This window comes from Dipteris shenzhenensis, chromosome 13, assembly GCF_047967505.1.
Source record: "Dipteris shenzhenensis isolate YYH24624 ecotype China chromosome 13, Dip_SZ_1.0, whole genome shotgun sequence".
NCBI classification, from domain to species: Eukaryota; Viridiplantae; Streptophyta; class Polypodiopsida; order Gleicheniales; family Dipteridaceae; genus Dipteris; species Dipteris shenzhenensis.
Window position 1 is genome coordinate 25,214,461 of NC_141608.1, and position 25,183 is coordinate 25,239,643.

The following is a 25,183-nucleotide window of genomic DNA, read 5'->3' on the forward strand; positions in this document are numbered from 1 at the left end:
GATTTGAAGCCTTATTGTATAGAACTTTTATTTTATATGAATACAAATATACTTTTTATACAGTGCCCCATTTTGTGTTCTTTTACAAATATTATTTTATACTGTCATTGTATTTTGTAACTTTAATTGTTGTTGGCATTAATATTTTCATTCACTATTCTGTTCAAAAGCATGCTATCAGATAAATTTTTGCACTATAATGGTCATTTTTTAGCAATCCAGTAAGAATATCATCGTGGTGCAGAAGGCAAATGTGTTTGGCATCGTGTGGGGAGCTCAGAAATGTCAAAACCTACTATGGTGCGTATGAGGCTTGTTTGACTTGGGAGCCTTGACAATAGTGTCTATCCTTGCTCTAATAGATATTTTCAAGGTAAGCCCTTTACACATAAGAGTCAGAATTTATTTGGTCGTAAATGTTTTTTAGGAACCAAGTGATAAGTAGAATCAATAAATTGTTACTCCAAAGTGGATCGTCCTTCCGAATCCTTGCAAATCTGAAAATCCAGTGCTTGTGGGTGACATCTAGTCTTCGAGAAGCACAAAATTTAACGAAGATACAACTTTCATAAGTCTAAATTGTGTTTTTGTATTCAAATACAATGACGATGCCTGTTTGACTCAGTCAAACAGGCCTCGTATGTGCCATAGCGGGTTTTGACATTTCTGAGCTCCCCGCATGATGCCAAACACATTTGCCTTCTGCGCCACAACAAAAAAACATCATTTGACCACTCAAATTCACACTGAACTTGCATAAACTAATGGAAAGCATCACATAACATGTATAATAACATGGGAACAATAATAGAACATAAAAATATATTTTATTAGAACTTCTAAAAGAGAACACATCAACTCGTACAGTATAAATAGTTGATTAAGGTAAACAACTGCATATTCCTAAAATATTGTAAATGCTTTTGTCCCAATGGCATATATAGAACCGGTATAAAACTAGACAAAATAGAGTCCGATCAACAACATCACTCCGCATTCAGAATACTACATGACAGGTCTATGAGTCGAACAACTAACTAACTACATATGGTAGTTGCTTGCTAACTCGCAGATGTGCCTCATCAGCGGTTGCACAACTGACTCCCATTAAAGTTTTCCATACATTATATATCATTATTAAAGATAAATAGTTCTTAAATGTGTTTGAGCTACACTCGCCCACACTAGCACACCCGATAGAACAATCAATTTTGTGCCACAAAATTATTGAGACTCGAACCCACTCATTTATCTGCTATAGTAGATCCAGTACAATGGTCTATTGAGATTGAACTAGTTGGAATTAATTCATGATGAACATCATGATCTTCATGGTGAACTCCCATAAATTGCTCATCATACTAGTCTTCCACTTGATCTTCAAACTATTTATGCTCATCCTGTACCTGTTTCTTTGAATCAATAGTGATTATATCCTCATCTTTCTTTTGCACTACATTGAATATATCCTCCGAATGGTTATTGAACATCAATGTATCCGGGTTTCCTCCAGTCACCTCATGAACAAATTTAAAAGCTTGAAGTATCTCTTCTGGCTGTACCAACTCCTCTTGAAAATCTTCCTTCAGCTCGACACGACCACTACTTTGATTACTTGGCCCTGGTGCTATATCTTCAGGTACCTGCACAGACAAAAGCTTAGAAAAAATTTCGGTTGAATTAGTACCCTGAAGTGTTGCTCATGTTGCTTGGGATTGTTGCTGGAACTGCAAGAATTTTTGCTATAATTCTTGAATCTGGTTCTCCTATTCTTGAACCTTATCTTTCAAGATATTTGCTGTATATTCCTCGGAAGCAAAAGCCTCATAAGCTCTCTAAGCCAAAATAAACATCCTCTCTTTTAGATTATCCCACACTGCTTGAGATATAACTACCAACTCATTTTTAAGATTGTCCATAGTATCTACTGCCACAAATACTCCCTCCAGCTCTGTCTCTTCTGAAATGTCTTTCAGTTGCTACTCCAAGTTCTGCAATGCATCCAGTCTTGCTTGCAACCATAAGTTATTGGTTTGCAGCTCTCTATTGCATTTAGACACTACCTCCAAAACATTAAAAAATTGATCTTGCATCTCTTTTAGCCATTTAGTAACAATAGGAAGACATGCATGCTATTTTTCTATCTGTTGTAGGAGCTTCTGCTGGTCACTTTCTTTCTGGTAACAAAAGATCGGGGGGGATGGGGTGCACTCAAAAAATTCTATTTTAAAAGAAAAACAAAGTGCTTTAAAAAAGACTATATAAAGCACTTCAAAACCCTAAAATCCCTCATTTCTATGGCATGAGTTAAACAAATTGCTAGACCCACTGGATGCCATTTAGACGCTACCCGCTCTCCTCCTCACAACTCCATGGCCTCCGAACACACTGCAAACCCCAGTGGCCAAGAGGGCAATGATTAGCAAGGATCTGAAGGCGGTTCTCATCACCAGGAGTCCCAGCAATGTGAGTCCCCACCATCCAACTCTCATGGGGGATCCCAAGGATCTCAACACCATGAGGAATCCCAGCATGATGAAGGATCCAAGCACGATCAGGGGTCCTCTCAGTCCTTCCACACAACTAATCGTGGAAGTAGAGAGGTCTCCCAAGAGGAGCCCAAGAGGGACAAAATGGTCCAATCAATCGTGATCAACTATCCCTCCCTCCTCCGTGGGGTCTTGGCATGGAGCATCTAGACCAACAAGGGGAGCAAGAAAGGAAAAGAGAGGAGATGGAGAGATTAAAGGAGCCATAACAAGAGGAAGTATTGGCGGGCTCACAGATATAATGAACCTTGGCCCCAATCCTCCAACCAAGCAGACCGCACAGAAGAGCACCATCAACCCTCCGTGCCTCGAGATTGTCACATATGAGGAGACTCTAGTACGAGCTGAGCAAGAGCCTCAGCCTGCTGTCTCACAGCCTCATCAAAAGGAAAAGGGGCCAAGGACAAAGAAGACCCCTAAGCATGACAAGCTACCTCAAAGGACCCACTAGACACAAGAAGAGGAGTCTGTAGAGGAGGTTGCAAGGGAGGAGAGGTGAAAGAAGTTTAAAGCGGACAAGCGGCCATGGGGCCATGTCCCAAATGCCAGTGCAGGGTCCCCCAAAGATTAAGAGGCGCAAAAAATCAGGTGTGAATGCATTTCAGGAGATCTGCAAGTTCCAAACCACTGTGGACAATCTCATTCCCTGTGCACCCTTCCAGCATGTTGTACGTGAAATAGCACAGCATTACAAGGATGATGCACGTTTCACTTCAGGCACTATGGGAGCAATTCAGGAGGCAACGGAGCAGATGATAGTAGGTCTTTTTGAAGACGTGAACTTATGTGCTATCCATGCCAAGAGAGTAACGGTGATGGACAAGGACCTTGAACTCACTTCTTGCTTTGGGAGACTGGCATAGGATTCTCAATGGGCATTTTGTTTTCAAAGAGTGGTTCCTCTAGTGTGCATACATCCTCAAGTCCCTTTTGGTCCCATTGAAATTTTGGTGGTTTTGGCGCTTGGGCGGGCTTGGGTAAGTATAGTTCCACCACTCTAGCTTGCATCCTTCCAAACTCAATGAAGTGCTCCTCCTTATCCTTCTGGCATTGCACATCCTCTTCCTTGTTTCTTGACCATTTGCTATTTATTTTGGTGAGAGAGTCTAACTTGGGATACTCTACCGCCATTAAAGTGCAAAGGATGGCCAAATCATTATCAAAGATTTGACCTTCTAATGTGCAATTATTTGCTTTTTGTTTCTAGATCCCAATTAAAATATTCACTATAGCCTTCAATGATGGCTTCTTTGGGTCAATGCAGGATGGGGTGTAGCCAATCATAGAAGTAAATTAGGGGTAGTTTTGGGGACACGACATGACACACGGGTCGGTGATATTTTGAATTCTGAGTAGACTCGCACTCTCATTAGAATTTTTATCGGCTTAATGATTTTCTTACTAGCATAATAATGAGATGCAATCTGTCAAAACTTGCTGTTCTGAACACCACAAAGCTCAACACGTCATTACATGAGCATTTTTACCCTCCATGCAATCTCTATGCTGCATCTTTGTGCATCAGATTATCCATAGTCTATCCTACCATCTATCCACATCTCACCACCTGTCATCTACCCACATCTTGCCACTTGTTATCTACCTACACTTCAATCTAGATTCATGACCATCATGTTGACAATCACTTGGTGTGATCATCGTGCTAGTTCTTGGAGTTATTTTAGTGGTTTGTAGGTACTCCTAATTAAACAAAAGAAAATGTATTTACCATAATTGGATGGGTCACGTGAGACCCATATTGGAATCCCACATTTGTTCATATATTTTGTATTGATGTGTAGCCTATCTTAATTCATGTTCTTAGCGTTGTTGATGGACTCAAAAACTAGCATGTCCTGACATACGAAGTGCATCTTCATCATGAATCATAACCATGCTTGTAGAGTATGCATCCTCCATCGTGTAAGCTTGGCTTTTCCTTTTTCATATACATCATGCTTAAGCATGATGCTTAAGAGTATGCATCCTTCAGATTGCGTGCGAAAAGCTTGGCTTTCCCTTTTTCAGATACATCATGCTTAACATCCTAGGCAAAGGTGCCTCTTTGCATATTTTAATCTTTGGATAAATAGGACAAAGATGCTTAGCTTCCACATTATTTTCTCCTCCATCGCTCTTTCAAAAAATAATCAAGCTAAAATATGCTTTCCTACTCAGAGATTCCTTTCTATTTTTATTTTTCTAATTATTGAAATCATGGGGCCATTTAGGTATAAGGATGGCCCATGAGGATGGCCTAACACATCAGAGGAATTATTTAGGTTTGGATTACTCACACCTCACACACATGCAACCAACAACTTGGAAGGGTGGTACATGGATGAGCCCCACCGCCTCAACCATGGGCCCTTATCACACCATGTTTTATACTAGTAGTGCCACATGCAAACATACTCACTTTTATTTATGAAATTTCCCTTGTTCACTTTTGCCTATAACAATCCCCTCGCCCCCCTTCCCCCCCAAGGATGGAGCCATAACTCTTGTCATTTCTTCTTCTATGGGAATTTATAGGTGAAGGCTCCTTAATAGGCATTATCTTTTCAACATTAGACTCTTCTACCTCAGGTTAGATCTATCCAAAACTTACATGAGACGAGGATTAGGGAACTCTGAATGGTAATGCCCATTTTGATTGCAACCCTGACAATCCACCCCAAACTTATCTTGTTGAGCAGTTGTAGCCTTACTTTTCAAACCCACCAATTCAGTGCAAAGCTCATCATCAACATTCTTCTTAGGATCAAGAAGTGAAGGAACAACATTTAGGATAGGATATATGGACTATGGCAGAGGAGGACAAGATGGGGGAGCAAGAGGTTTTATCAAGGCAAATTCATCATGAGCCACCATGACAATTGACACATAGGAGGAAGGAGAAATCATAACATGATCATCATACATTCTGTCAAACTTTGTTGCAATTGCCTTTGCATTGCTCCATGGTTTTTGTACTCTTCCACTTCAACTTGAGATGAAACTCATCCGTTGCAACAAAAATCATATGGCTCAACATATACTGAGTCATTCCAACAATGAGCCCATCATCATCTGGTTGCATAGTAATTAGGTAATTTAGGAGCCCAACCGCATGATCCACATATTGGCATGCCATCTCATCTTCTCCCTGCCTCAACCTTTATCAATAGATGCACACTCTTATGCTCCTCATCCTTGCCAAAAGACTCGACTAGTGCTACAGTAAAATGTGGCCAACTTTGTTGAACTATATTAGTTTTCCCCTCATACTTAATCTTTGCAAGACCATCCAAGGATATAGGAGGAACCAACAACCATTGATCCTCTATGAGGAAATTTAGAGACATAGATCGGCATTTGAAAGAAACTAGGTATTCTTGTGGATTTTCATCCATGCAACCGTAAAATATTGGAATGTTTGCCATGGGGTAAAGGAGAGGGTAAAGAAGATGGAGGGGTGACAAGAGGAGGGAATGGGGATGAAGATCCAAACCTTGAATCATATACATGAACTTCCATAGTGGTCCAACCATGAGCTCTATGAACATGGTCAAAATGCACCCAAGATTTATCAAGATGTGAACTCCAGGATGCATGTAATTGACTACATCCACCCCAGAGCCTCTACCCTTTGTGGACATAATCATGACATAACAAGGTTGTGAATCATATATTGATTGTCTTGCAAACATGAAACCTTGTAGGAAATCATATTTGAAGTGATTCCTTAAGTATACAATAGAATCAAGCGAACCTCTCTTGGGATGCAAAGAGCTAAGTGCTTCATATATCCATCTTCAAAAGTTAAAAGCAATGTCCCACATCCTTACAAATACAACAACACATGCAAACAAATATGTGAACAACAAGAATTTTCAAATCACCTTCTTTGGTTTGTGCTTGCTTTCAATTGGCAAAGAATATCCTCCCATATGTTCTTGCCATTGTGTTGAAATGTCATTGATTTTGATTGCAAATAAGAGGTTTTGGGATACAATTTCCCTAGCCAACTCCTCTACTTTTCTAGCCCCCATATTCGGGATTTGATCTACCTTTTCTTGAAATAGTTGTTGGGCCTTCTCTAAATGCTTCCTATTCTCCAATTGGCCAATGGGATGGCTATGATACCCAACATGTATTGCTAATTGTGTCAACCCAACATATTCAGGTTCACAACATGTATAGCTCATCATGTCAACCCCACATAATGCCAACCCAACATCTTCAGGTTCACACTAATATATCTTTGCACTACACGTTGATCGACAGAAAGGCTACTCACCATAATGTAGACACTCAAGACTACCATGTTTGGTTCTAACCTCTCCAACATCCACAACGTTCATTATTCTTCCTTTCTATTGTCAATCATTTTTCCTATCATGAGTCAAAAAATAGCCACATAGAGGATTTGCACATTCAAAAGATCCACCACAATGGCTTAGCCTCACCTTTGCAATCCTTGTCAAGGACACTATAGAGGTAGAATTGGTTCCAGACCAATTGTGAGGGTCATAGAATTGTTGCTTTCCGTCCATACCACTAGCATTGTCATCCAATAGGTGACAACTCAAAAGAAAATACTGCCATTATAATAATTAGGAAGGTACCTAACAACATGATGTTCATTTGTCGTGATTATGTGTCTTCCAAAAATTGATCTTGATACGCACCTCAATATTTTTCATGTAAATTTTTCTCACTAATGTCATCCTTTAAGCAATTAGAGCATTCCACCTCTCTATTCTCAACCAAAATACAGTCCTCATTTGTTGCAATCTCACCTTCATCAAAATACAAAGTTAGGATGCTATCCTTGTTATCTACATTTGCTAATACCACAATTTTGTTAAATGTTCCACAGGAGGCATTGAGATGATAATAGTTGTCCCCTAGAATCACAGGGAGAACCAATGGAACTCTTCTCTCCTCAATATAGTTTTGGCCCTCTACAATCATATAGTAAAGATTGAAACTACCATGTGTTTCATTGAAATGCTGACCAATTTTATCCTTTGTAATCTTGCAATGGATCTAAGCTATTTGTACTTGTAGCCTCTCATCTTGAAATGCCGACACATTCTATCCTCAGTAATCTGGGAATGGGTGCCAGCCATTTGCACTTGCAACCTCTCATCACAACCTACATAGAATAAGATCATGTACTTGTTGGTATCCATTTGAGAAGGAATTCTTGCATGTATGAAATTAATGGGGTGTGATATGGGAAGGAGACAATGTTTTGATTAGAAGACAAAGTAGTTATGGTTAGGCTTATGGTTTATTGATGAGTGGACTAACAAGCCAAGCCAAGGTTACGTTTATGTCACTTGAGAAATTTAGGTTTAGGTTATGTCACTTGAGAGGGAGTGTCCTAAAGCCAAGCCAAGGTCTTGAACCTAGGCCAAGCCCAAATTTGATCCTAGGATGTGAACCCAAGCTTGAACCCAAGCTTTGTTAGGCCTTTCTCAATGATGAAGGGCCATCGTTTTTGACTCCCTCATCCAAAATGTTACCTGCACCTCAAATCCCTCATCCTAAACATTACCAGTGCCAATACAGTACCTCTTCCTTGAATCTCTCATCCACAATAATAATCAAATATTTCCAGTGCTTCCTTGCTCCTATAGTTAGATCAAAGAAAACCACCATCACCATTCCTATTCCTCCTCATCCTTGGAAATTGCAGACGGTAGCCGTGGCAATAGTGACCAGTTTCTCTTTGAAAATTTTTGGAGTTTCTCGGGTTGTTGTGTTCAAATGTTGGCATCATTGTGAATCCTTGATTTGTTGGGCCAAGATTAGACGTGATTTTATTGCACACCTCCCATTTCCCTCATTGTGCATCGAATTTTGTAATCTGCCATGTCTATTTCTTTCTCAGGTCCTCTTGCTACTTGCTTGTTTCTTCATCTTCTTCTATAAAAATTGTAGTCCTTGCCTTGAAGATGTTCCTCACTATGAGCATTTAGTGCTAGTTAATCAGTGCCATCTTCAAACTTATGAACAAAGAATCATGTCATATACCCCTACATGGTGATAGTAGGGGTAAATAGGATGCATTAATTTTTTTAATACACTATGCATAACGCTTTACCTTGACAAGGTCTCCTATATTCTTGGACATCTCTACAAATATCACTGCACTAGTTATTGTCAAGGTTGAGTCTAGCTCAAATGCCAAGCATTGCTGCCTTCACACTTTGGTTCTCTTAATATTTTGTCACAATGATAAATTTTCAAGAGAAGGCTTTACTTTGATATCATAGGTGCTTTGTGGTTCATTATGTAGACCCCTACACGATGCCATGTAGGGATTTAAAAGATGCCCTTCAAGTTACTCTATCAACTAGAAATAAGAAAATAGTTCTCTTAATTATGAGAAGCATTGCTTTATGGTCATGTCGTAGAACCCTATATGACACCATGTAGGGCATCCCTAGGATTCCCTTTGGGATGCTCTATTAGTTAGCACCAGAGGAAATGATTTTCTTGTATGTGAAGAACATTTAGGTGATGAAATGTTACTTTGACAAACGTTGTGGTCCATGTGATGTAACATTGTGGTTCATGTGATGAAACATTTTTGTTCATGTGATGAAGTATCTGTGACACAATGTTACTTCATAATTGATGTTGTAGACCCCTACATGACATTGTATAGGGCTTCATAGGGTACCTTTTGGGCCATTCTCAAAGCATGTTTGAAATTACACAAAGAGGTGATGGCTAACTTCTTCTTGAAATAGGCTTGTCTCCCATACAAATTCAAGGTAGAGAGACTCATTTGTGGTTTATGGAAGAAGAAAAGAAATTTTGGGCAAGGTGGTTTAATATTGTGGTCCATGTCATGGACCCTTACACAATGCCATTTAGGGGGTTATAGGATGCCATTTTTAAAAAAATTAATGTTTTTTGAACTTTTGCTTGTTGAACTTGTCAACTAAAGATCTAGATTTAGTCAATTTTTGAACTCAATTTTTTGCAACTTAGTGCTCTAATATGTTTAGAGAAGTTGGGAAAATTTATGACATATAATGCACCTATATTTGTACAAATGATGGGTACTAGATGCGTCAACTTTTACAAGATGACTTGTATGCAAACCTGGTCATCACATAATGTGTAGTCAGTAAGCTCAAGCATGTGTGTCTACCTTTGCAAGGTACTAACCTTATGTAGGAACTTTGTATTTTCCATCATTGTATGTGTTGTGAATGGAATTCATGTATGGTAATGTCAAGATCTTAAACTAGCATTTCTATCATTATTGTAGGTATGCTAGTTGATAGTTTGATAGATAATGGTAACCCATTCAAAAATTAAAAATCAGTCAATTGAATTGCAAGGGTACTAAAATCTACCAACTTGTAGAATATATACAGTTTGCAAAAGACTCGAAATGGTCAAAGAGGATTCATTGATGGAGATTAGCCATGGATAATATGAATCTAGTATGGATCATGAGGTTAATTTTGAATTTCATGAAATGTTAATAAGCTAGATGCACACTTTAGAGTTCAAGGCCGAAAAAGGAAAAAATGAACTTCAATGCTGAAATTGAGCCAAAGGATGAAGAAGTATCTACACCAATTGAGTTCTCTCAAGAGACACTTTAAAGAAGGTTGGAAGACTCAAGATTATCAAAAATACTGCACCCCCAAAAGTTCCTCTTTGTAGAATTAAGCTAAATTCTCGAATCAAAAGTTGGTAAACAATCAATGGAGGTGTTCTTTCATTTCAGAAAGTATGGTTATCTTTAAGAGAAGAGGTGTTTCACTTTTCCTTTACAAACCATGGATGGGACTGACGAGGACTTCCATTCTAGTGGTGATGGTTGTGATGAGGGCATTTCCAATTGGGACCCCATATGGAGAGGAACAAATGCAAGGTTTAAGAAGAGTGTGGAGATCAATGAAGATTGGAAGGATCTTAGTGGAAATATGTTTATCTATGGTATCACAATCATTCCCTTGTGGAATGAACCAAGGCAATAGAGGATAATGCTTTTGGCTGTAGATGCATGCATGTCTCAATGTGTGCATCATTTATTGCACTAGCCAGAGATGATGAAGTTTGTCTTATTCAAGCGTTGAATCAAATTAATAAGTACATCATCTACTTTATCTTATCATCCATTTATCTTGCATTTGGCTTTGGTTGAGCCTAACAAACTTTTGTTTTGATGCGTATTGTAGGTCGCATGATGTGGGTGTGGTCAAAACCACATTGAAGCATGTTCTCTTTTGTGTGAAAAAGTTGTGTGAATCTGACATGACATATTCCTATAGTAAGATTTTAAAAAGTGATGTGGACAAGGTCAATGAACAAAGGAAAGAAGAACAATATTCAGATCCAAATAAAGAGTAAGATTTCAAAGAGTGATGTGTACAAGGTCAATGAAAAAAGGAAAAAAGAAACGGATTCAAATCGATATAAAGAGGAAGCTTGGTATCCACTTACAAGATATCTCTTGGTAGAAATGTTGTTTCAAGATCATATAAAAGATATTTAGCATGCTCTTCTTAAATATTAATGGCTTCAAGGAATGTGATTCTAAAATAGGGAAATATAAATCTAGTTTACCATTTATTGAACATTGATCATGAGATTGATGTTGAAAGTCTAGGGAAAAACATGGAGGTACATCAAAATACAAGGTATGAGGAGACCTTGATCCATGCTTACATGTATTTTGATTTATTCAATTCTATTTTCTATATTTACATTTTAAAATTTAAATAGGATAAACTGACTAATTCGGAGTCAATTGTGAAAAGGATATGGGAAAACAAATGGGTAAGTGGCTTGCGTTTATTAATCCTAAGCTTGGTGAAGATTTGGTTTAAGTCGATAACTAGTCTTGATTTGGAGGGTGGAGCATTAAGATTGGTCTAGAGAAATTAGAGATGTTGAGAGTGGCTTGCATAACTAATGACATGAGTGTTCGATGTATGATTAAGTTAAGTGTTTGTGAATTTGTGAGGAACACTTATGGTATCCTCATATTTGATAAAGTATTTCACATATGGATCACCAAGGAGACATGGCTTCATGACCTTGAGATGCAAGCATAAAATTTATTGGGGTACTCTAGCTCAATTGCATCCCTCATAGGCATTAGATGGGATTTTGTCATTTCACAAGTATCTCAAGAAATACTGTGAGGGGGATAGACATAGGATATTCAAAGCATTCAAGCCAAAAATGCAATCTAACCTCAAATCTAAAGATAAACACTTTGAAATAATCAAGTTAATAATGAGAGTGATTTTCATGTGATAGTGTACATCTCCTCATCAATTCAACTTTGTCTCCATTTGGTTTTTTGCATTACAAGCTATGTTTATACATTGTTGATTTCCTTTATGATTCTAGGTATACCTCCATGCTATTGGAGAGTGGCATAATGACATCTAGACTAGATATTATGATGCCTTTGAAGAACATTGATGATGACTCAAAGACTATGTTCTCTCACACTAGTTTGTGTTTCTCATTCATGATCACCCAAAGTTGTCAGCTTGCTTTAAAAAATAGCATCTCAAAGACCATAATCATGTTGCAGGAAAATTGGATAGACAAGGGTGATTGTCTAAGTGGGAGATAGAAAATTGTACTTGGTGGTTGTGGGTGAATATCCAAAATATGAGAGGGATATTTATCTTGGATACAAGAATTTGCAATGAGTTTCAAGGAACATGACTAGGGAAGACATTAGTCAATCAATAGATCCAAGGATTGATGGTATAAGGGATGAAATCATCTCGCAATCATGAGTAAGTAAGAGGTGGTAGATTGTAGATCTTATAGAAGACGATGAATCTAAGAATGTATGGTAATAAATCTCATGATTCCTTAACTTGTTGAGTACTATGCCTTAACGTCATAGTGAAAATAAGCTATGATTTCATATTGAAAGTCATGTTGATGTTTGGCATCTTCTCTTTGTATCTATTGAAGTTGGAAAGGAACTTGTACTAATTATATCTTTATTTTCTATTGAAAATACCAAAATGTTGCATGGTGATGTGAAAGAGTTCTATAGTAGCAAAATATTTCAAATGCTAGCTACAAGACTATAAAGGAATTCTTTTCACCTAGACATGATATGAATGGTAGGTGAGAGGAAAGCCTAGATAGTGGGGTCTACATCTGGTTATTCTTGACCTTCGTACAAGTCATCGTGTGCATTGTTTTGGAAATGATATCCCTGCTTGGAATTAAAATTTATAGATGATGCTTTTGCCATTGTTGATTTGGCTAGAGTTTGGCTATTTATGATACTGATCAAGTGGTAGTGTTTCACATGGAGAAGCAACATAGGCAAGTTCATGTAGTTGCTATGAAAAAGGGCCATGACTTGGAATGCCTTATGAACATCTACTTTAATGATCCCATTGGATTGTGACAAGGAGTTGTGCTGGGAGAGAAGGTAACATAATCACATTTGAAAATGATGTTTGGACATTTTTAGTAAATGTTTTCTTCCATTCAATATTGAAGCTAGCATGTTATTTCATTAAAATTGTAAATCCATTTGATGCAAATGTCTATGTACCATCATAATGGCTACATACCATTTCCAATTAAAACCCAAGTTGAGGGTTTTTCATTTGACTTAAGAAGAAAATTTTTCTAGCAGTATCTTCCTGTGCAAAGTATGTGATTGTATGAAGATGGGACCTCATGCCTCGGTGGGTTGATACATTTTCATTCCTACACTACTCTCAAGTCTCTATTATCCCTAGTTATAAAATACTTGTTATATCTTATGCATTTTGGATTCCTACACTCCTATTCATAACACATACTTGTTGAAAGAGCAATTGTATGAATATGGGACACCATGCCATGTATTTGACACATTTGGATTCCTACATGGCTCTCTATAATCCCTAGTTTGTAAAATAGTTGTTATGCCTATAAATAGGCTTATGCATTTGTATTCCTACACTCCTATCCATAACACATACTTGTTGAAAGAGTTGTTACATCTTAATAGGAATGCATGTTTGGTGTGGGCATTTAAATATTACTACATGTAATTCTAGCTACTAATTTTTTCATGTGATATTTCCTTTTGAGTGATTATTATTTTTTCCAGGTGGACTTGAGAAAAAAACTCATTTCATTTGCACAATCATAGGAGCTATGATGCCCACTTCAGATAACATTCTTGATTTGATGATGGGATGTGGTAGTACAGTAGATGTAGCACTACATTTTGGGAAAGGCATGGATATCAACAAGCATATTGTATCATATGTGGAAACGATGCACCAAAATAATGAACATCTAAAAGTACAAGAGGATGATTACAACACCGATAGTGAAGATTAGCAATTAGAAGGCACTAGTAATTTGGATGATCTTAATGACAACTAGTGTGGTACCCCCTTCTCAAATGTATATCTTCTTTAATGTGATTCTTTCTTAGTGTTACAATGTTCAATGTTTACATTTACTAGCATTGAGTTCAAGCTTTCTCGTTTTTGCAGTATTTTGCCATCTTATGCACAACATATTGCTAGCATGTATGATATGCAAGATGTCAATATTTGGATCATGTTAAACCTAATACACAAGATCATTGGAAGAACTAAGGAGGCTCAAACTATATACTGAAAACCATGAGGAGAGAAACACCAGATAGGAAACACTCAATCTATTGCAATGTGTGTCAACAATACATGATAGGCTTCTTATATAGAGAGAGCCTTTGAAATAGTCAACACTTGTGGGATCGTTTGATCCACATCTCTCCTTGTGGATGTCCTCTATCCACATCCTCACAACATGTAGTCCACATCCTAGGGTGGCTACTTTAATACATCCCTATACCATACTTTAGCCTCTAATAATGTGCTCATGGCACCATATTCCTCAACACCTCCCCTTGGTGCCATGCGTCTTTGGCTACTGCAAGGTGGTAAGATGTGAGTTTTTACATGTCAATACCTCCCTTGAGTGCTTACTTGGCTACTTGCAAGTGGTTAGGTTTGATTACAAGAATATAGGCTTAAGGTGGAAAGGCTGTTGCTTCTCAATATAGGTTGTTATGGTTATTTTGCTCATGGCTTGATGTTGACTCCATGTAGTTGACCTACTAATTCTTCAATCTGCAATCTTCTTCCTTGTGTCCCAGCTTCTTGCAATGGTGACACTTTGGTTTGTTCTTCACTCTACTGTCACTTTGATAATGACCCATCCTTCTACAATGGTAACACTTCATTGATGTTTTATTAAACAATGAACAATGCTTGTTCTTCATTATTACTATGTGTTGATGTAGATGTCGATGTTGATGCTTTTTCTCAAGAAGAGAGGACACACATTCCTCAAACTTTGGATCTAGAAGATTCTTCAAAGTGGTTGTCAGTCTGCTATACTCTTTAGGCATGCTTTTAAGGAGGATTGCAAGTGCATCCTTTTCTCCTACCTTTGAATTTATGCCTTCAAGTTGGGCCATACTACTTTTGATCTTGTTGACAAATTGTGCCATGGATTCATTGAAGCTCATGTGCAAACCATAGAATTCAATCTTAAGATAAATTTCTTGGTTTTTGGCTTTTGCACCAGACACCGTGTTCAACTCATCCAATGCATCTTTGCATGATCCTTAGAGTCTATCTGATGAATTATGTTTGGACCCAAGTGCAAACCAATGAGTGATAGTGCTGCTTTGCCTTTTTCCTTCCAAGATTCACTTTGTGTAGTGGGTATGTCTTCTTTTACAGTCTTCCAAAGCTTCTAATGCATCAAGAGATACCTCATTTGTGTAGACCAGGTGTGAAATCCTTCCCCAGTGAATTTCTCAATAGTTGGGGTGTGTATTGCCATTGCAATGTTCTTACCAATTGAAGAAACTTATAAGTCTGGCAATGCCTAATTGCATACAACAAAACCAACTTAACAAGCACGTAAAGCTCGAAAAGGCGATCACTTTTCCTTTTTGGAGCGAGTGCAAATTATTTTTGGATTGTAAGTTATGGCTTGTAAAAGTTTTTATGAAGAAGAGGCCTTTGATGATGTGGCATAGGCATTCACATGTAGCATTCAAACTGTGCTTAGAAAGGGACTATGTGCTTAGGTGGCACTATGCCATATGGAAAAAAATTAACTTAACCAAACCTATAGAAACTTAACCATGGTAAATTTAGTGTGAACATAAACTTAACCCAAGGACATAGCCTTAACCTAGGTTATGTGGCTTATCTGCCATGTGTCAATCGTATAGTGATGAGGATTAAGGTTCACCTAGAAATGATTGACTTATGTTGATGGTGCCTCTGTGTTGTTGATGAAGAGTCACTGGCATTGGCGAGGAGCTCATATGTAGGAGGCTTGTGAGGCTTTTTGGAGACGTTGGCACTACACCCAATTGCTGGATGTTGCTCGTGCATTAGCAAACGATTGGAGCAATGATGAAGATGATGCACTTGGTCGGTTGCTTGGAGGCTACCTTTGCAGAGGGTCTAGCCTGTGGAAGTTTGGAGTCTTGGACTCGTTGTCCATGGAGGCTTGTCGTGCTGGAGCCGGAAGAAGGTTGTTTGTGAAGCATAGAGATGAAGGCAGCTATTGTGAATGCCATATAGAGTTGTAGGTTTGGTTACGCAGCTGGTGTGAGAGGTAGGTCATTGTGGTAGACGCATTCGAAAATAGATGGAGCTGTGGGAAGGCATCATCTACCTTTGTTGAAGCATAGGTTGATGGTAGCTATGTTAGGCTGTGGAGTGTGAGCTAAGAGCTATGGTTATTGCTGCTACTAGAGTTGCCTTAGCCTGTATTGGAGCATCCTTTTTGTTTGTAGGCTATAGGAGATAGTTGAGGGAGCTCCTCTTGCTTTGTTTGTCTCTTGTAATCAAGAGTATGTTTGAAAAACATCTCTCCCTCTTAGATCCAAAGGAGGTCTCTCACAAATCTCTCTCTCAAAGAATCTCCCTATCCCTCTGTGGACTGAACAACTCTTTTCTCTCACTCAAACAAGGAAGAAATCTCTATCACTCAATGAACATAAATCAATGACGGAAATTTTCTCTCACATGGACGAAAGTTCTCTGGGTGGAAGAGAACACTCAATCTTTCAATCCATCACACTCTCTCATACGGATCGAAATGCCTCAGTAGAAGGCAACGGAGCTCTAATACCATGTCAATATACAGATCGCCTAGTACACAAGATCATTGGAAGAACTAACGAGGCTCAAACCATATACTAAAAACCATGAGGAGAGAGACACCAAATAAAAAACACTCAATCTATTGCAATGTGTGTCAACAACAATACATGATAGGCTTCTTATATAGAGAGAGCCTTTGAAATAGTCAACACTTGTGGGATATTTTGATCCACATCTCTCCTTATGGATGTCCTCGATCCACATCCTCACATCATGTAGTCCACATCCTAGGGTGGCTACTTTAATAAATTCCTATACCATACCTTAGCCTCTAATTATGTGCTCATGGCACCATATTCCTCAACACAAGAGAATCACTTGCCTTGAAAGAAAGTGACAAAATTTCCTCATAGGTGTATATTTGTCAATGACATTGCATATGAAGGAACATGATTCCATGCTCTTGAATGAATGCTCTAGATATTTCATTGCTAATTATTGTTAATTATTATTAAGTTTCATTTATTTTTGCCATTTTTTGTAGCATGTATTTCCCTACATATGATTGTGTATCAAAGGTTATGAAATTATCCCTCAATTATCCATAATTGGGATATGGTTATATGTAAAGAAATCACACAGAGTTGGGGTATTTCATGAGAATTTATTCCTATTTGCTATATGCCATTGTTGGAAACTTGTAACTACCAATATATGTGAGTTAACAATTCCCTCGTATTGATTTGATTACCTATCCTCGATTGATTCTATAGACAATGTTATGATGGAGTAGCTTTTACCCAATGAGTATGGTGAAGATGGCATCAGTGATAGATGGATCGAGCTTGTTGTCGATATTTTCCTTGTAATCCACGAACATTATAGATTGTTTGCTCAGTTTTTAAGAAGCCAGTATCAACCATTTATTCAAACAAACACACATACTTCCCTTGAAGAGATATAGCTCTTTGGAAGATGCGACTGGTTGTTTCTATCTATTGATTCGGGTTGAAATTGAGCATGGGTAGATGGTCATGAATGGTGAGGGGCACCTCCAGGATTGCTTTCCTTGAGTGTTTAGTCATAACTACCTCATATCTGTGATGCATGTTTGTCCAAGGATTTAATAAAGTTTCTTGGCTTGTCCATTTGACCTTGGAGTACCTATTTATTAGGGGCCAATTGCAAGGAGCATCTTTCTTGTTCGGATCATGTCGATTGGCATCTCGACAATAGTGGCAGGATACCACATCAAATGTGGTGTGAATTTGAAAGGAAAGTGGAGCTTGTAAATACTCAAGGAAGTACTTTTCAGTATACTCCATACAGGTTGAGGTGGGTGCAAAGTATTGTGCCCATCGGATGTACTTTGCATGGTATATCACATATTAAACTCCGTTTGTGCCTCAATGTCATGCACAACCATTAAAAAACATGCTTTTAGGTGTGTTATCCGACCAACTGCTTATCAGATGGGTGTACCACTTTGCATGCAATGCAATACCACAATTGTTGATGGCTCAATGCAAAGTATTGTGCCCATCAGATATGCTTTGCATTGTCGGTCAAGCATTAAACACCGTTTTGGCCTTAGTGTCATGCACAACTGTCAAAAAACGCGGTTCTAGATGAGTTATTTCACTAAGTACTTATGGGATGGGCATGCCACTTTGCATGTAAGTCAATAATACCTAGGTTGAGATGTGTGCAAAGTATTGTGATGATCGGATATGCATTGCATTGTCGATCAAGCATAAAATGGCGTTTTTGCCTTAGTGTCATGGACAACCAATAAAAAACATGGTCCTAGGTGTGAAATTCTAAAAAGTACTTGTCGGATGGGGGAGCCACTTTGCAAGAAAGTCAATTTCAACTAGGTTGATGTGCATGCACAGTATTGTGTCTATGAGTTATGCTTTGCATGGGGGATCACACATTATACACCGTTTTTCCCCTAGTGTTATGCACATCCGTCAAAGAACACACTCTTAGGTATATTATCATACCAAGTACTTATTGAATGGGGGTTCCACTTTGCATGGAACACCATACCACCACTTTTGAGGCACGTGCAAAGTATTGTGCCCATCGGATATGCTTTGCATGGTAAATTGAGTATTAGATACCGTTTTTGCCTTGGTGTCATGTAGAACCGTTAAAAAACACGATCCTAGGTGTGTTTTTCAAACAAGTACTTATCGAATGGGGATGCCACTTTGCACACAAGTCAATACTGCCTAGGTTGAGGAACGCACAAAGTCTTGTGTCCATTGAATATGCTTTGCATAGTTGATCGCACATTATACACCATTTTGTTCCTAGTGTTATGCACAATTGTCATAAAATATGTTTGCAGGTGTGTTATCCGAACAAGTACTTATGGGATGGGTGCACCATTTTGTATGCAAGTCAATACGACCTAGGTTGAGGTGTGTACAAAGTTTTGTGACCATCAGAGAAATGTAGATGCGATAATATTAGCAAATTCTCGGTATGTGTATATGTCTGTGTGTGTGGCAAACAATTTTAATACAACAAAGTAAACACCTAGTGCACAAATTATGCACTTCATACCTTGAGTATTGTGTCAAAATAAAAGCTGAAATAAGCTTGTTGATGAGGATAAATATGCCCTTGTAAATATACCCTTGAATAAAAGCACAGTTGTTGTATGACCACGATAGGATCGCTTTGACACCTGTGATTTTGCCCACATGTAAGTTTGCAAATAGTATAAAAAATCATATAATAATATATTAATAGTTTGCAAATGTGTATAGCAAGTGAGTAATAGGAAGTGGAAGTGGGAGTGAGGAGGGAGGAGTGGAATGGGAGAGGGGGGGTAATAGGGGTGTATGATAATAAGTATAAAAAATAGTATAATAATATATTAATATTTTGCAAATGGCAAGTGAGTAATGGGAAGTGGAAGTGAGAGTGGGGAGGGAGGAATGGAATGGGAGAGGGGGAGGTAATAGGGGAGTAGGATAAGAAGGGAGTGAAATGAGTGAGGGGAATTAATAGGGGATGAAAAAGGGGAGGGTGAGATGGGGAAATATGGGATTTTGGGAAATGGGAGGAGTATGGGACGTGGTGGAAATGTGGGATGGGAGTGGTGGCAATGGGGGAGGAAGAAGAAATGGATGGGGGGAGGGCCAATGGAAGATTGGTATGAGGGATGGGGGTCCAATGGGAGAGGGGGAGTAATGGGAGCCAATGAAAGAGGGAAGGAATGCCAAATACAAGTACTTTTGAAAGCACAAGCGTTCCAACCATCTAAGAGGTGATGCTCCTGCAAACATGAAACCTTTTCTTGTTTCATATTAATATAGATCTCTTCATCTACATCGAAGAGCAGATAAGCCAAGTGATGCCAAAACTCGTTTCGGTGTAGAAACAAGCCTTTTGTCAAAAAACGCGATTTCACTATGTCTTTGCAGATGTCTTTGCAGCCAGACTCTTGAAATCACGTTTCATTGCAAATTTTTGCTTTTAGTATATTGATCTCATTTGCCAGATTTTTGAACTCAAATGTTGGTTTCTTTAGGGCGAACTATCAACTCCTCCCCTCTCCCCCACCCAACTCCAATGACAAGCAATGTGTCTGGCTACATTCAAAATCATACTTTTGTTCTCTCTCCCTGGACCATTCAACAATCTTTCATCTTTCTGCACTGACATGGAATATTAGTCTCTAGCTAGTTCAACATTTTTAGTGAGAAAATGCGATATGTTTCTATTTCTGTGGCAAACAGTCTGAAATCGCGTTTTGCGGCAAATATTTTCCTCTTATGTTTTCTCTCTTCATGATTGAGGCTTACCTTGCTTGTAGGTCATATTTAATGTGTATTTACTGTTTGGCTTATTTCACTTTACATTGACATGGAGTTTTGTTTCCATTGATCTGGAACAAAAGAGATGTTATACATTCAACTCTCTTTAGAGTACACACCAGGAGCTAGGCCTGTAAGTCTTTTCCATAATGTATTGTTATGAACCTTTGGAGTATGGAGAATGCTAATATCAAAGATTCTTGGATATTTCTCATATTTCCTTTGGTATTGTAGTGTGTTGAAAAGACTCTTTGATGCCTTGGACTTATGTCCTCTGAATGCAAATTTCCTCATGATTGAACCAATTGCATTGCAGGTTTGTGGAAGAACACCAATATGATTTTATCCTCTCATTCTATATAGAAAACTGTTTATCTTTATATAAATTTTCATGATTTCATTTACAGACACCGCAACAAATAGATGCATATTCATGTGTATGGAGATTAGTCATAATAGGGAAATACATGTTAGACTCCTACTTTGGAGAGAAGCAGCCTAAGTTTGTAAGTCAAAAGATTTTCAGTCTTCAAATTTTCTAATGTTTAACATAAATGCAATCAAATTTTGAAAATAATATTTTCTTTATTGTAGATGTAGGAAGATAGTTTTGGCTCTGACTATGTCTATAGTTACAGAGCCAATACAATTTTGATGTTGCTTCGACATGCGTCTCCTACTCCTATAACTCCTCCACTTCTAAAGGTGATTAAAAGCAGAAAGATTTGAAATCTTTCAACGTAGACGATAACATTCTTGATGGGTTCCAAAAAGACTCGGAGCACCCTTCCAAAGTGCCAGAGGAGATCAAAATGGAAGATGAGGCTCGCCCACGAAATATGGAGTCTTCGGATGTAACTGAGGTGCGAAAGGAGAAGCCGAGGAAGAGCCATAGCAACAAGGAACCTTTATCTGAGTCTTTGGACCAAAGCCAAGCTTAGCCTTAGCTAGAATCCCAGATATAGGCAAAGTTGTAGATCTGTAAATATATCCTCCTTTGTACAGCTGAGAACAACAACAATATTTGTCATACATTTATACATATATAAATGCAATTATTTTTTCTCAATGGATCACATTTTGGTTTGAAAATAAAAGAATTTTATAATGCTTTTACTATCTAGTATAAGTATATATGAATTGGGTATTGTACCTGAGTTTAAGATGAATGAACTATCTGAATTGTTCTGTTGGCAATATCTCCGCATTGGATCTTGCTTTCTCTTCTTTGCAGTATGTGATACAAAACCACAGTTTGAAAATGAGATTACGCTTTTTGAATTAGAATTTTGATAAAACAATTTTGCCAATTTTGAATGAGTACTTTAGGAAACTTAGTTTACCTTCTTGTTGTTTAAAATGAAGGAAAATCCTATGCAGACACTCCCTTCAGTTTCGTTTATAACGTCATTCCGTAATCGAGAGAGTGTGCAGTATCTTCCAAGAGTGATGGATGCTATTAAAATGCCATTCTCAACAACATCTATATCAATAATATCATACTGTAGACATGAAGAGCTCTGATCTTGTTCCATTGGTACAAGTTGTGTACCTATCATCCTGCTTCGTTTATAGTAAAATGAGAAAATAAAATTCTGGGAGGCAAACATGTACTTGAGATTGATTGTGTCATGGACAACCTCACAATACACAGTGTTGGCCATAATTTTATTCCAACCATCATCCAAAAACTTTGGAATGTCATCACAGGCTTTTGCTTTAAAAGAAAACATAGTCATACAAACTTTGATTGAAAATTCTTGAAAATATCTACGAAAACATTGACAGGCATAAAAACTGTGATTTTGACTTTTCTTGTTGCAATATTTGGTTTCAATGAATGCTGCACTTCTACATATAGTTTGGCTCTATATGCCTCTATTATACTTCCATTGGGAAGAGAGGCGAGTCTATTATATTCCATTCCAAAAAATCTTGCCTTTGCAATATGCCATAAGAGTGAGCATGGTCCAATAGCTGGTAGAAGTGATCATAGAAAAAAATACCTGCTTTAGCCAAGTCTCTTACAGATCTACTTTTGTATTGTAGCTCTCCTACCGTGCCATGTATGACATTGAAGAATCCTAAAATGCATTCCACTGGTTGCCACTCCTCGTATGATGAAGGATATAGATCTGAAACATTCAAAAAGATCAACTTAGTTATAAAGGGAGAAACAATTGTGCCTTGAAAATAATTTAAGTTATATCATGTGTTTACAATTTGGTCTATGATGTGGAAGATAAGTTGGATATTCTCGCAATTGAAGTTCTCGATGCATATAAACACGCTGCACCAAAATCTCTTTTACGCATCTTCTGCCTTCTTTCACTCTAAAACCTTTTACTCTGCCTTTCCAGGATGTTAGGAAAGCACTCGTTGATTGTTGCTTTTTGATCTTCTTCTTGATTCTCTTGGGTTGCATTAGTACCCAGGCTCCTTTTCCCACTTCGAACATTTTCCAACTAGCATTTGCTGTTACAATATTGGAAACCTCTAGGCTTGAAATTTGTGTGATAGGCCTTTGTGGCAAAGATATGTTTCGTACATCAACAACTTCTTCACCATCTAAACCCACCGAATGTTTTCTAATGCCACGTCCATTGTTTGTAGGTGCCATCTCAGACTCCAAATCTAACACACCCTTGATATAAACCAACACGAAAGAAAGATAGTACGATGTTAGATTTCAATTAATCTAACATTCTAAGTAATGTAGAGTGACTTAAAAGAAAGAACAAAAAGATATCCACAATAGGTGAAATGTTGAATAGAGAAAATTACAACAAATCTATGGCAAGGAGGGATGCTTGTCGAAGATGGAACAACCCTTCGAAAGTCTGAGAAGAAAGGAAATTGGATTGTCGCGAGCAGGAAGTTTCAAACAGACTCTTAAACTCAAAGATGGACTAAAATCTCCCTATTCAACTCACATGCTTTTGCCCTTTTAGGGAGCTCATTTTGGGGCCTTGTAAAAAATTCACTATTTTTTGATTTATTTCTCTCCTAAAAGACCTCAAAAATAGCAAAATACGGAAACATGGCTCAGAACTGTCAGTAAGGACTACAGAACTATCAGTTCAGAAAGGAATAAGATAATCTTTTGTCTAACTAACACGATTTTGCATTAAATATGTTCTTAGTTTTTTCTTGTTTCCCAAAGATTCGACATCTTTTTTGACGATGTGATAAGGCCTCCCATAAAGAATCCATCACTGTGGTGATTGCACTTTTTTAAAATATTTAAATGGATACCGCCACACTTCCATGATTCATGTTACAAAAAGACTATGAGATTGACAAGCAAACTTTGCAACCTCAGAAGCTCAAAAAATGGCCGATGCTAGCGCGTCACAATCTCAGAAGAAGCGATTACACCATCTTCACATCGACTTAGAAGAACAATATGCTCCACCACAAAAAAGACGAAAGGCTATGGTGCTGAATGCTCAACAACGGGAAAATATGAGAAGAGAAGGGCTTCAACATGTGAAACATGTGATCTATCAATGTGTCAACAAGCTCTTCAGACATTTGGTCATGCTTGCTAATATGGCCAATTAATTTTTCAATATAAAACATTATTAACAATCAATAAATACCAAACATCATTAACAATTAGTTCACAATACAAAAGATGCTTGCTAATATGGCCAAATAATTTTTCAATATAAAACATTATTAACAATCAATAAATACCAAATATAATTAATAACATGCATAACAACAAAACAGATCACCATTTTGTTGACCTGTCTTTGAACCCCAACTCTTACCAAGCAAATCCTCAAGCACATTTGCATCAACATTCTTACAAGTCCACATAGTAGCACTTTTATGCATTCGGACAGTTTGCAAAAATGTGTAAAGGCATATACCAAGATAACCTACACCATTTGGATCTGAATGTGAACTTCATCGCCATGGCCACTATCTTTTCTGATCTTTTCCTTGAAAGATGCCAATGTCTTGATATCCTCCATGCCACAATCAATCTCATCCAATTGTGGTGTTGCAATGCATTCAAGATGGCCAAATGATGCTTTCAAATGATGCTTATATTCCTATACTCACATTGAAAGCCTTGTCCAAATATACAAGCTACTCCTTTATTTCTTACAATTTTATGTTATACAAGATATGCACTTAGTGAAGGAGTCAAGAATGTGGAATCATTGAAGGGCTACAATTGCAAAAATTGCCTCCGTTATAGAGGAAAATTACCTAAAGAAGGAGTCATAAATAAAGAATCTCAAGAGCAGTTAGATCGTTCATTGTAGATACAAAGACACTATCATCGTAAATACATGTTTATTATTGAATGCAAAGGTGTTTATAGGTTGACTCATTGTTAGAAATGTTTTATTCCAAGATTTTATTTCTTGCCTACGTGAAGATCTCCCTGATGCATGTCGTGTTGGGTCATGTGCCAATTCTCCATTGCAATGACCTTTGCATTTTTGCTTCCTTTGTTGCTACTTTTGCTAAATCACTTGTATGCACTTTTCCATGGACAATTTTTTTCCAAATGTCTAAAAAACTAGTTAAACATCTCTACAAGATAATGTATTAGTCTTACATCCTCCATGTCTTGTGTTCTTAAAATATACTCCTCTTTCTCGATAGTGGTGCTTTACCATTCCTTGTGTGCTCCACATATTGAAAGAGCCATATGCAT

The 25,183-nt window shown here is 37.8% G+C and overlaps 1 pseudogene; it reads right to left on the bottom strand.

Moving 5' to 3' along the window:
• Positions 1 to 1,385: 1,385 nt before the first annotated feature.
• Positions 1,386 to 22,843, bottom strand: LOC147895214 (uncharacterized; annotated as a pseudogene).
• Positions 22,844 to 25,183: the final 2,340 nt, after the last annotated feature.